This window comes from Penaeus monodon, chromosome 34, assembly GCF_015228065.2.
Source record: "Penaeus monodon isolate SGIC_2016 chromosome 34, NSTDA_Pmon_1, whole genome shotgun sequence".
NCBI lineage: Eukaryota > Metazoa > Arthropoda > Malacostraca > Decapoda > Penaeidae > Penaeus > Penaeus monodon.
The window spans coordinates 32276788-32277116 of record NC_051419.1 but is presented as its reverse complement, the minus strand read 5'-3'; positions in this window follow the sequence as shown (position 1 = coordinate 32277116).

The following is a 329-nucleotide window of genomic DNA, read 5'->3' as shown; positions in this document are numbered from 1 at the left end:
AAGAAAAAAAGAAGAGAAAAGAAAAAGAGATAGAGAGAGAGAAAGTATCATTTGTGTTTGTATCTATCACGTGCCGCGTGTGCCTTTAAATATTTATGTTTGTTTACGAGCAATGCAGTAGACATATATATTCCATACTGATAAAAGTAAACATTGGTATGCATTGTTTCAGAAGTAATGAATCCATTCATTGAGAGATGTTGCAAAATATCCCTGTAGAAGGTTTATATTTAGATATTTATTTTACCACTTTTGTTGGTGTGAAATGACTCTCCACAAACAGACAGAATAAACACGTTTTTTTTTGTTAACACGATTCTTAACACTTT